Here is a 13,290-nt window from a genome sequence, read left to right on the forward strand (position 1 = left end):
AGCGATCGTTTTGTTTATTTTGAGCTCCTTTTGGCGTTCTGAGCACGTTTTTCGCACTGAACCCAAAATGGTGGCCTGGCTCCCAAAATGGCCAGACCACGAGGCTCCTTTGTCTTGTCCACTGACCGTCTTGCTCCCTTCACCTTCCCCAGGTCGAGCGACCCGGGGCCTTCCTTATTTGGGCATGTACTTTCCCGCGAAACGTGGTTGCTTTCGCGGGCTTCTACATGTCGTTTGTGTGCCTCCAGGGTGTGGGCTGGGATGTCTGGTCCCAATACACATCCTGGGTGCCAGAGAGTCTAGGGTGGTGTGAATGCCTGGGACCACCGTGGTCCGTGATTGGTCCACGTATGGTGTGTGTGTTGATGAGCGGATCTCCCATTGGCTCCCCTCTGTTTTGGCGCGAAGGGAACCGTGGATAAGAGGGAGCTGGAAACACCACTACCATGTCGATCTCCTGAGTTCTCACGAACGAAGGAATACAGGAGCCAAGTATCCTGCAACCAAGAGGCTGGACCGAGGAATCGCTGGTGACCCGCTGAAGGACTCCTCCTTTGCACTGCTGTCGTCCTGTGAAACCCTTTCCTCCTTTGATCGAACCAGAAGGCCTGTACTGGTGCTTCGACCTTTGGAATAGCAGGAACAGCTATTCCCGGCGACTTCATCATCTCCTGCCAAGTAAGCCTTCGGAAGCGTCTCTGGGCCATCCAGTTGACTGACCAGCTTACAAGGGAGTCCTGCTCTGTAACCGCCGCCAGGTTGTGTTGTATTTCGAGTCCTTGTCACTCTCCCACGCTTCGTACACTTGGCGTTCCCAAGTCTGAAGGGAGGAGTGTACATTTGGCTCGGATACACACGGCCGCTCCGTTGCCCTGCTGTGGTGACAAAACTGTGCTGGTTTCGTCGATTGGGACGTCTTTTTGCTCTACACGACTACGAGGCGTTCCCTGCTCTTCTGAACCTGCCAGCTGCTGAAACTAACGTGGAGAAGCCTGGGTCTGCTTGCTTCGGGGACCGGTGAGTAGTATAGCTAGGATCTGGTCGCCCTCCTGCAGTAGCCCATTGCTTTTCCCCGCTGTGTAAAAACAGCACCCTTTTGTCCGTACTCGCGCTCTGCTTCTGCTCGCTGTGGAGGCTGCGCTTGAGTTGCGGAACCTGTTCTCCTTCTGTTGTGCACTAACCCAAACTGCCTGACTTCCTCCGAAGAGCTTCTCCTTTTGCCCGTTGGCACCAGCGTGTGCAGGTACTTTGAGCACAAGGCTCCACTCTTCGCAGGGCTCGGACTTCCATCTAGTTAGGTGCCTCTGAAGGCGAACTGAGTCTAAAGCATTATCGCACTGCCTGTTTTCCTTCCCTTTCAGGTGGACTACACATTTCGTGCATATAACGCTTGCGACTGTCGTATTTGTATATATATTGTGTTGATATGGTATGTGTTGGCTTAATATTGTGATATTGTGATTTTCTCGCTACGGTCATTATTTTAAAGGCCTTAAAATAAATGTGTATATATTTTTGATATAACAACTGTTTGGAGTAGTTTGTAAGCGCTCTTGCTTTGTGTGCTCATTGCGGGCTTTCAGTCACCCTCACCCCTCTTGAGACCTAGTCTTGACCGCCGCGATCGCTACCTTGATTGGTCTGGCTCGTCCAGAGGTTACCCTGTTCCAAGTAATTAGGTTGGCCTTCTGAACTTCTGCGCCACCAGGACAGAGTTCAGAAATCCGTCTTAACAGCGCCCGCAAGAAAACGGCTACTTCCTCTGGTGACCCCGTGCAAGGGGTCACAAGAGTAAATTACAGTCCTCGGCCACGACCTGGTCCTCAGCTACGACCAGGTTTATTTATTTATTTATGCAATGTTTGGTAGATACATGGATTGAGATTATTGGTTTATTTATTTATGCAAAGTTTGTCGGGTACCTGTATCCGACAAACATTGCATAAATAAATAAATATACAGGTATCCGACAAAATACCCCTATTAACATTGAAACTATCCCACACGATGTAGCCATTCAACTGCTTGCAGAGGGGAGCTGCAGGAGCTGTGCCGGGTGGGGTTCAAGTAAAAAAAAACGTTGCTTATGGTGAACAGAAATCACCCTGTTTGAATAGAACCCAAGGGGGAGATTTTTAATAAAATGGGATGTAAATTGTGCATTTTAAAGAATATTTACTTAGCAACACTGGTCAAAACTATTATCCTCATTGTGAAGTAACTCATCACCAGTGCCATGGAAGTGGTTTAAAGTGGAATTGATATATAGTTTGGAAAGAAGCAGCATGAAAGAAATAGAGCCGCTTTAAACTATTATTTTGGACATTTCCTTTGATTACAGGTCAACTGCCAACTCTGCCCCCCCTAAACCCAGCCTCCCCAGGCACTGTCCCTCAAAATCCGCCTCCGCCCCTGCCCTTGTGGGTTCCCCCACCTATTCTTTTTTCCATTTCCACCACTGTGTATACATGTGTATATGTATTATGCAATGTGTGTGTGAATGAATGTATGATGTATGGGGGCTGGGTGCACGGGGGTAAATTAGCAAGTGTACCGAGAATGGGGGCGCACGTGAACAGCATGTTTAAATGAGAGAGGGAATGTTGTGTGATTGTGTGTGTGCGTGTGTGTGCGCGCGCCCTTGCTTATGTCTAATGTTGGTCCCACTAGCTGATGTTAGAGTGTGAGAGGTGGGGGTTGTGTGGGTGGGAGAGGGTCGGGTGGGTAAGCGGGGATTTCACTAAACATGCCATTTCAGGCAGCATCCATCAAAAAGTAGGTGTTTCCGAAGCTGGGTGATGTGGGCACGGCGGCGAGGTTTACTCTACCCCCCCCCCCCCCACACACACACTGTAATTTGTTATCAACTGAGAGAAGCACCTCCGAGAAGGTCCAAGGTTCATGTTTTAGCTAATAGTGGATTTTATTCGTTTTATTCATTTCAAAATGTATCCTGATTCATTCTTATCCTTTTTCTCTTTTCTTTATTCTCTCTTTTACACTTTATTCGCCGAAATAAAGTTTTATGAACTGATAAAGTAAGCATGATAATGTGTTATGTGGCTGGAATGGTATTTTGGTGCAGCCAGTCTAGTCATTTCTTTTGGTGACTTTACTTTTTTTTACACTTCTAAAGTAAATACGATAAGTGTTATTACATCTAGACTCGCCCACATTGTGCCGCCACTTTGGACATGTTTTCTTATTCTTAATGGAAAAGCCACCAAATGGGTGCCATTGCATGGGAATACTGCCAAATATTGGCAGAGGCCACAAAGGACATGTTTTCTTATAGTATCATTGCTGGCGTTATGCATTATGTTCATACATTGGAATATTGGCACATTTTGGTGCAGCCAGCATGACATTTTTTTAATACTGGCATTTAATGGTACAGTGGACTGAAATGCATGGTTTGTATCTCATATGGAAGTTGGATTTGAGGCACACTGTACTGCTGCCTGGTCCCCTGGCGGTTACTTTGCTTAAAGGGTGATGCCTGATCAGATAACTGGGCTTTAGATATAAAAATGATCAAAACAACTAGATGTGTATGTTATCTTTAAATCAAATCACTTTGTCATTCTTACTGGCACATTGCACTGTAAAATGTACCATACGTGGGCCCCACGCCAGACAACCCTTGGGGTAGAACAGAGGGGGCAGAGCCTCCAAGTTTTCCCCGCACAGTTTCTGAAGTGTGACCACCCCATCACCAGTTATCCCCCCCCCCTGCCCGCTACCCCTGAAATGTAGCCTTTGTTGTGGCCCTGCATATAGGGCACCTTGCTCCTAGGGATGTGGAACGGGAAGGGGGAGTCTGTTTCTGGTTGTAGTGAGGGTTTAGTGTTGAAAATGATGCCTAGATTCCTGGACTAGTCCGTCAGGGGGAGTGGCGTGCCCATACAGCAGCTAGTGGCCTTGGGTTCCAGATCCCAGAGAAAATAATGCTTCTTTCAGAGGCATGAAGGCAGACATTATCATCCCTAGTGCCATCCTGGATTCTCTGGAGGAGTTCACATATAGGCTCGAAGGCAGACATTATCATCCCTGGCGCCATCCTGGATTCTCCGGAGGAGTTCACATATAGGCTCGAAGGCAGACATTATCATCCCTGGCGCCATCCTGGATTCTCCGGAGGAGTTCACATATAGGCTCGAAGGCAGACATTATCATCCCTGGCGCCATCCTGGATTCTCCGGAGGAGTTCACATATAGGCTCGAAGGCAGACATTATCATCCCTGGCGCCATCCTGGATTCTCCGGAGGAGTTCACATATAGGCTCGAAGGCAGACATTATCATCCCTGGCGCCATCCTGGATTCTCCGGAGGAGTTCACATATAGGCTCGAAGGCAGACATTATCATCCCTGGCGCCATCCTGGATTCTCCGGAGGAGTTCACATATAGGCTCGAAGGCAGACATTATCATCCCTGGCGCCATCCTGGATTCTCTGGAGGAGTTCACATATAGGCCGATTAGAGGCACGAAGGCAGACATTATCATCCCTGGCGCCATCCTGGATTCTCCGGAGGAGTTCGCATATAGGCCGATTAGAGGCATGAAGGCAGACATTATCATCCCTGGTGCCATCCTGGATTCTCCGGAGGAGTTCACATATAGGCTCGAAGGCAGACATTATCATCCCTGGTGTCATCCTGGATTCTCTGGAGGAGTTCACATATAGGCTTGAAGGCAGACATTATCATCCCTGGCGCCATCCTGGATTCTCTGGAGGAGTTCACATATAAGCACGAAGGCAGACATTATCATCCCTGATGCCATCCTGGATTCTCTGTAGGAGTTCACATATAGGCCAATTAGAGGCACGAAGGCAGACATTGTCATCCCTTGTGCCATTCTGGATTCTCCGGAGGACTTCGCATGTAGGCCGATTAGAGGCACGAAGGCAGACATTATCATCCGAGGTGCCATCCTGGATTCTCCGGAGGAGTTCGCATTTGTAGGCCGATTAGAGGCATGAAGGCAGACATTATCATCCCTGGTGCCATCCTGGATTCTCCAGAGGAGTTAACATATAGGCTCGAAGGCAGACATTATCATCCCTGGCGCCATCCTGGATTCTCCGGAGGAGTTCACATATAGGCTCGAAGGCAGACATTATCATCCCTGGCGCCATCCTGGATTCTCTGGAGGAGTTCACATATAGGCTCGAAGGCAGACATTATCATCTCTGGTGCCATCCTGGATTCTCTGGAGGAGTTCACAAATAGGCCGATTAGAGGCACGAAGGCAGACATTGTCAACCCCGGTGCCATCCTGGATTCTTCCGGGGGAGTTCACATATAGGCTGATTAGAGGCGCCTGCCATCCTGGATTCTCTGGAGGATTCACATATTTGTATTTGTATTTGTATTTATTTTATTTATAAAGCGCGGCCAGGCCCAGGGGCATACGGGCGCATAGGTTAGATCTGGTTACAGTTGCAATTGAAGCAGTCAATAAGGGTTACGTTACATTGCAGTTACAGGTGGGTACAAACTTAGTCATGCAAATGCATATATACATAGTCTAGTATAAGTACATAAATTACAAAAGTGTGCCAGTGATAGTCGATCATACTGGGATCAGGCGGTTAGGCTGTCAAAGAGTCCATGTTGTGAAGCCAACACTTCGTGTTATGTTTAAATGGGTTAAATGAAGGTTCTGCTCGCAAAAGCGCAGGTATTGTGTTCCATAATTTGGAGGCTTGTACAGGGAAGCTAGCACCACCCGAGTTATGAAGTTTAAATCTCGGTATGGACATAGTGTTAGCTTGTGCCGCTCTAAGAGGTCTTGAAGAAGTGTGAGGTGTAAGTTGGTTGGTGAGGTAGGCTGGTGCAAGGTTGGCCCTGGCTTTATGTGTAAGGGCCAGAGTTTTAAGGGATATTCTGTGCTTGACTGGAAGCCAACGTAGTTTGCGTCTAGTCTCCGAGATGTGCATCTTTTTGGGGATGTTGAGGGCAGCTCTGATGGCATTATTTTGAATTACTTGTAGTTTGTTGATATTTTTGTAGCTCGTGCCTAAGTAAAGGGCATTCCAATAGTCTATCTTGGATAGGACTAATGCTCTAGCAAGAGTAATGCAATTGGGTGAGGAGATGAACGGCCTACATGCAGTGATCAGCTTGCAGGTGTAAGCGGCTGATGAAGCTACTGCATTAGTTTGTTTGGAGAAGGATAAGGTGGCATCGATGTAAACCCCAAGGGTTTTGGTGTTATTTGACACGGGGATGAGATTGCCATCTATGGTGAAGGATTTAAATGCGGGATTGAGATTTTTGAGTTTGGCGTGAGTGCCAAGGATGATCAACTCGGTTTTTTCGTCATTGAGACAGAGTCCATGATGTGCCATCCATGCTTGAATTACTGAGTAGATTTCATTAAGGGTTTTGCTGTCTGTTTCATAGTTCCCCGAGATAGGAATGAGTATCTGGGTGTCGTCTGCGTAATTGGTATACGTGACACCCAGATAGTCAAGGATATCAAAGAGGGGCTTTGTGAATATATTATAGAGTGTCGGGGACACGCAAGAGCCTTGCGGGACTCCACAGGGTACTGGTGGTTAAAAAAGATATCTTGTATCAAAGACCCTGCAGCATTAATTGCTTGAAACTAACAATTGCAAAAAGGGACTATCATTGAACAATACCTAGAAATTGGGCCATGATACTCGTTTATTTACTGAACCAATATCACATGTATGTCCTATTTGCACTCTTCTTTATGATTTAATCATTATAATGTAAAGAAATGAATATTAATCCAATGTTCTTTGTGTTTTTCGTTTTTTATTGTGTCAAAACACTTATGCACATTGTAATCTCTTTCTACAAAAAAACGTTGCTTCCTAAATGTATTATGTGGATGTATTTGTATTTTGTTCTATTTTTCGGTTGAGATTATAACTTTGTTGACTTCCGATTATGTGTTCTGGTTTTCTTTAAATATATGTTTTTGATGTCCTCGGAGGTAGAAAGTGAATGTCTTGCACTTTTTCCTTAATTATATGAGTTACCTTTTATTTTATTTCTCAAACACTGGAAGCACCACCGTAATGTTTGTCCTTTGAAACACACAGCTACTTTTTTATTATTTGGGTGGTTATATAAGAACAGCGGTAGATTCATACTTTAGGATTTCCACAATTTGGAAACCTCTCAGAGATATTAATTCATTATTTGAAACAAAAAGAAAAAAAGAAATAATATGAAAATAATTATTAGCAAGGGTACATTTTTCTGTTTAGATGTACTGGTGAAGGTTCAGCAGAATCAGTGGGAGAGAAGACCCTCATGGTTCTGTTCGCCAAGAAGGAACTGATCCAGGCCGTGGCTGCGTCTGAGAAGTGTGCTGCAGTTTTCAAGTGGTGACAGAGTGTTTGATGGTTGACCAGGTCAAAAGCTGCTGACAGATCAAGCAATAAGAGGAGTGCAAGTTTACCATTGTCTTTCAGGATTTGGATCTGGGTAGTGAGATCTATTAATGCAGTTTCCGTACCGTGTCTCGGTCGGAAACCTGACTGCCTAAATCCTAGGAGGTTGTTTGATTCTAAGTAGGCCTGTATTTGTAAATAGGCTGCTCTATCCAGTATTTTTAATAAGAAAGGTACAGTGTTTATCGGTCTATAGTTAGACGGGTTGGCTGGATCAAGAGTAGGTTTTTTAAGGAGTGGGATGACCCACGCATCTTTTAGGTTATCAGGCACTACTCCAGTTTTGAAGGAGGCATTGATGAGGTTGGTTATGAATGGTGCCAGGTCGTGCGCAGCAGCTTTGATGATCGGGGCAGGGCAGGCATCACCTTGGCAATTTGAAGGTTTAAGTTTCCTGATGATGTTTTCTACTTCCCAGATTGAGAGGGGTGAGAAGGTGAAAGGTTTACAAGTTGACTTAAAGGTAGGTGATTTGTTAGGTAATTGTTTATAGTCCGGGTCAGCAAGTAGCAGGGATTTTTTTGCGTTGATTTTAGATTGTAGGCGAGCTATTTTATCTAATAAAGCCTTCTGAATATTACTACACCATAGTGCATCTGTAACACATTTGTCTATGGGGGCAATGGGGGATTCTAGTTCTTTCAAAATCTTAAAGAGTTCCTTTGTGTTGGATTCCGCCTGTGTAATCCTTTTGTTATATGTGTCCTTTTTAGCAATAAAGATGGCTTCTTTGTAACTAGAGGAGGCTAGGGTTAGCTCAGTCTTATTGGATGCTGTGGGATGTTTTTTCCAATGTGACTCTGCGGTTCTCTTAGCTTTGCGTAATTCTCTTAGCTGCGGCGTGAACCAAGTGTTAAGGTGACGCTGTGGTTTGGGTTTCCGCAATTTTAGGGGGGCAATGGTGTTCAGTGCTTTAAGTATAGCCTGGTTGTAGATATCCACTGAGACTGTGGGGTCAGTCTCTGGGTCGATATTGTTCAGGATGGGGAGTAGTATGGGTAAGAGTTTGTCAGGTGTAATGTCTTTCTTATTTCTCGTGCTGGTAGCTGGGGCGATGATAGGCGCCAGGTGAGGTGTATTGGCTTTGATAGAGAAGGTTATTATGTGATGATCCGACCAAATGCATGGGTCATTGGATAGAAGGTCAATAGAGCAATTGAGGTGAGTGATCCAGTCCAGTGTTCTGCCTTTGATATGAGTGGGCTCGTGAATAATGTGCGTGTGACCCAAATCCGATAAGGTGTTAGCTAGGTCATGGGCGTTAGTGTTCTTAGGGTCGTTAAAACCAAGATTAAAGTCCCCAAGTAAGATCGTTTGAGGGCTGGGTTTGGTATCTGTGGTTATGAGTGATGCAATGTCCTCTATAAAGGAGGAAATGGGACCTGGTGGTCGGTAAATAAGGTGCAAAGATGCCGTGTGGTTAGGTGATAGAGGTAGCTTAATAGACAAGGATTCAGCAGAGGGGATTTGAGAGTCCTGGATGACTTTGATGTCGAATGTATTTCTGAATATCATGGCGCGTCCACCTCCCTTCGTTTGAGTGGTGTTTCTGTCGCATCTAATAATAGCATAATCATTAGGTATAGCAAGGGCCAGAGATGGACCGGAGGCAGCATTAAGCCAAGTTTCCGTGACTGCGAGGAGATCGAGCTTTTCATGAGATATAAAGTCAGCGATGTCGAGAGCATGGGCAGGAAGAGACCTAGCATTCACCAAGGCTGCTTTAATGAGTTTGTCTTTTTGGGAAGATTTTTCAGGTGGTATAGGTAGGTCGTGCAAATGGGTATGGGCTAACTTGACTGAGTCAGTGGTCGAATTGGCAGGGTTGTGGTCAGTATGCGAATGTTTCATGCTGCGGGTTCTTAATCTAAAGTTTCTGGTTGAGATGCTAGGGTGGGAAGAGCATGGAAAGGTAGGTGGGCTTGTTCTAGAATTTAATCTAGTGTTTCTAATAGCCATAGTACAAGGTTGGTTAGGTGTTGGACTGGTAGCAAAGTGACGTATCCAGAGTGCTGGATCATCCAAGTACGGGTTAGCAGGTGTCATGGTGCTAGGCCACGAGGTGAGGGTGGTGGTTAACATGCGTGTGCAGGTGTAAGTGTCTTGACTAGGAAATGGATTAGGTTGACTAGTCCAACGTCTGGTGTAGATATACAGTAGGTGGATGAGAGTAGATAGGCACCAATACATGATGCTAGTAAGCAAGGGTTGCAAATGTGGTCTGTAGGCGACCATAGGCACAACACAAATCAATCAAATGTGGTCTGTAGGCGACCATAAGGCACAACACAAATCAATCAAATGTGTTTTGTAGACGACCATAGGCGCAACACAAATCAATCAAATGTGGTCTGTAGGCGACAATAAGGCACAACACAAATCAATCAAATGTGGTCTGTAGGCGACCATAGGCACAACACAAATCAATCAAATGTGGTCTGTAGGCGACCATAGGCACAACACAAATCAATCAAATGTGGTCTGTAGGTGACCATAAGGCACAACACAAATCAATCAAATGTGGTCTGTAGGCGACCATAGGCACAACACAAATCAATTAAATGTGGTCTGTAGGCGACCATAGGCACAACACAAATCAATCAAATGTGGTTTTGTAGACGACCATAGGCGCAACACAAATCAATCAAATGTGGTCTGTAGGCGACAATAAGGCACAACACAAATCAATCAAATGTGGTCTGTAGGCGACCATAGGCACAACACAAATCAATCAAATGTGGTCTGTAGGCGACCATAAGGCACAACACAAATCAATCAAATGTGGTCTGTAGGCGACCATAGGCACAACACAAATCAATCAAATGTGGTTTTGTAGACGACCATAGGCGCAACACAAATCAATCAAATGTGGTCTGTAGGCGACAATAAGGCACAACACAAATCAATCAAATGTGGTCTGTAGGCGACCATAGGCACAACACAAATCAATCAAATGTGGTCTGTAGGCGACCATAGGCACAACACAAATCAATCAAATGTGGTCTGTAGGCGACCATAGGCACAACACAAATCAATCAAATGTGGTCTGTAGGCGACCATAAGGCACAACACAAATCAATCAAATGTGGTCTGTAGGCGACCATAAGGCACAACACAAATCAATCAAATGTGGTCTGTAGGCGACCATAGGCACAACACAAATCAATCAAATGTGGTCTGTAGGCGACCATAGGCACAACACAAATCAATCAAATGTGGTTTTGTAGGCGACCATGGGCACAACACAAATCAATCAAATGTGGTCTGTAGGCGACATTAAGGCACAACACAAATCAATCAAATGTAGTCTGTAGGCGACCATAGGCACAACACAAATCAATCAAATGTGGTCTGTAGGCGACCATAGGCACAACACAAATCAATCAAATGTGGTCTGTAGGCGACCATAAGGCACAACACAAATCAATCAAATGTGGTTTTGTAGACGACCATAGGCGCAACACAAATCAATCAAATGTGGTCTGTAGGCGACAATAAGGCACAACACAAATCAATCAAATGTGGTCTGTAGGCGACCATAGGCACAACACAAATCAATCAAATGTGGTCTGTAGGCGACCATAGGCACAACACAAATCAATCAAATGTGGTCTGTAGGTGACCATAAGGCACAACACAAATCAATCAAATGTGGTCTGTAGGCGACCATAGGCACAACACAAATCAATCAAATGTGGTCTGTAGGCGACCATAGGCACAACACAAATCAATCAAATGTGGTTTTGTAGACGACCATAGGCGCAACACAAATCAATCAAATGTGGTCTGTAGGCGACAATAAGGCACAACACAAATCAATCAAATGTGGTCTGTAGGCGACCATAGGCACAACACAAATCAATCAAATGTGGTCTGTAGGCGACCATAAGGCACAACACAAATCAATCAAATGTGGTCTGTAGGCGACCATAGGCACAACACAAATCAATCAAATGTGGTTTTGTAGACGACCATAGGCGCAACACAAATCAATCAAATGTGGTCTGTAGGCGACAATAAGGCACAACACAAATCAATCAAATGTGGTCTGTAGGCGACCATAGGCACAACACAAATCAATCAAATGTGGTCTGTAGGCGACCATAGGCACAACACAAATCAATCAAATGTGGTCTGTAGGCGACCATAGGCACAACACAAATCAATCAAATGTGGTCTGTAGGCGACCATAGGCACAACACAAATCAATCAAATGTGGTCTGTAGGCGACCATAAGGCACAACACAAATCAATCAAATGTGGTCTGTAGGCGACCATAAGGCACAACACAAATCAATCAAATGTGGTCTGTAGGCGACCATAGGCACAACACAAATCAATCAAATGTGGTCTGTAGGCGACCATAGGCACAACACAAATCAATCAAATGTGGTTTTGTAGGCGACCATGGGCACAACACAAATCAATCAAATGTGGTCTGTAGGCGACATTAAGGCACAACACAAATCAATCAAATGTAGTCTGTAGGCGACCATAAGGCACAACACAAATCAATCAAATGTGGTTTTGTAGGCGACCATGGGCACAACACAAATCAATCAAATGTGGTCTGTAGGCGACCATAAGGCACAACACAAATCAATCAAATGTGGTCTGTAGGCGACCATAGGCACAACACAAATCAATCAAATGTGGTCTGTAGGCGACCATAAGGCACAACACAAATCAATCAAATGTGGTCTGTAGGCGACCATAAGGCACAACACAAATCAATCAAATGTGGTCTGTAGGCGACAATAAGGCACAACACAAATCAATCAAATGTGGTCTGTAGGCGACCATAGGCACAACACAAATCAATCAAATGTGGTCTGTAGGCGACCATGGGCACAACACAAATCAATCAAATGTGGTCTGTAGGCGACCATGGGCACAACACAAATCAATCAAATGTGGTCTGTAGGCGACCATGGGCACAACACAAATCAATCAAATGTGGTCTGTAGGCGACCATGGGCACAACACAAATCAATCAAATGTGGTCTGTAGGCGACCATAAGGCACAACACAAATCAATCAAATGTGGTCTGTAGGCGACCATGGGCACAACACAAATCAATCAAATGTGGTCTGTAGGCGACCATGGGCACAACACAAATCAATCAAATGTGGTCTGTAGGCGACCATAAGGCACAACACAAATCAATCAAATGTGGTCTGTAGGCGACCATAAGGCACAACACAAATCAATCAAATGTGGTCTGTAGGCGACCATAGGCACAACACAAATCAATCAAATGTGGTCTGTAGGCGACCATAGGCACAACACAAATCAATCAAATGTGGTTTTGTAGGCGACCATGGGCACAACACAAATCAATCAAATGTGGTCTGTAGGCGACATTAAGGCACAACACTAATCAATCAAATGTGGTCTGTTGGCGACAATAAGGCACAACACCTGATGCAGTGTGGCAGCATCTAAGTCCAGAATAGTGCATAAGCTGAAGAGGAGTTAGGCATCGCCTGGGTTCGGGTAGGACACTTAAGCTAATAGTGCAGTAGGGCAGCAACTGAGTTCCGAGTCGTGCCTAAAGCTACAAAGCTAAAGTGTTGTGTGCGAAGACAGCAGTAGTGTGTCAGAGCGCAAATTTAGAGGCACAAGCTGGTGGGTTAGAATGCTGAGGTACAATTACCAAAAGTGGCGGACAAAACAATCATGCTGCAGAAATCTAGAGTGCAGCTGGGCGAGGCATATGGCCTACCTTGCATCTGGCAAGGCACGCGGGCCTCGATCCTGAAGCCTGGTGCTCCTGCAGTGGATGGAGGGAGCTCCTGATCCTCCAGGATTCAGGTGGAGATGCTGGTCCAGTGAACTGACTAGGCTGATTAG

The sequence above is a fragment of the Ambystoma mexicanum genome, chromosome 8 (assembly GCF_040938575.1).
Source record: "Ambystoma mexicanum isolate Mex_15411 chromosome 8, UKY_AmexF1_1, whole genome shotgun sequence".
Taxonomy (NCBI): domain Eukaryota; kingdom Metazoa; phylum Chordata; class Amphibia; order Caudata; family Ambystomatidae; genus Ambystoma; species Ambystoma mexicanum.